This window comes from Myotis davidii, unplaced genomic scaffold (assembly GCF_000327345.1).
Source record: "Myotis davidii unplaced genomic scaffold, ASM32734v1 scaffold5215, whole genome shotgun sequence".
NCBI classification, from domain to species: Eukaryota; Metazoa; Chordata; class Mammalia; order Chiroptera; family Vespertilionidae; genus Myotis; species Myotis davidii.
This window is the reverse complement of record NW_006286825.1, coordinates 2,229-2,898: the sequence shown is the minus strand read 5'-3', so window position 1 is coordinate 2,898 and position 670 is coordinate 2,229.

The following is a 670-nucleotide window of genomic DNA, read 5'->3' as shown; positions in this document are numbered from 1 at the left end:
AGGAAGAACTCCCCCAGCCCCACATGGGCCCCTGTCAGTCTCTGTGCTCAGGTCCAAGCAATGGGATCCCACATTTCTGAGAGGATCTCCTGGTTAAAGGAAGCCGGTTGTTCACTGAGGTTGGACTTTGGCTCTCCCTTCCAGCAGGGAGCCGGCTCACAGTCAGAAAAGCAGATAATTGTCTTTGACTTGGGAATTCTTCTTGCCCTGAGTTGGTAACCAAGAAGCCTGCATTTTGAGTTCTGGCTTTGTCATATACATAAGACAGTGTACTGTCATATGCTAAAAAACTTTAGGATTTTCATTTGTCATCGAGGAATTATGGCTCCTGTACAGGAGAATGGTGTGATAACATGTGGCAAAGCATTTTATAGACAATACATTTCTGTGGAGATGTGTGGGATTCTTGAACTTTGAGAGGGTTCATCTTTCTGGGAAAGTTTGATTCAGGCTGGTGCTAAGTGTTAGAATCAAAAGGGGCTGAGGAGAAACAAGAACCAGTTGAGGAACTGACAGGTGGAGAATAGGGTACTGGATATCAACTTGTGTTTTTCCATTAGCTGGGTGCTTGTTCTCACCAGGCCCTGGGTGCTCCTGCAGGCTTCCTTGCCTCACTGCTGTTCTGCAGAGCGGTGTGGACAAGGGGGTAGGAGGGCGTTTGCGGTGGCCG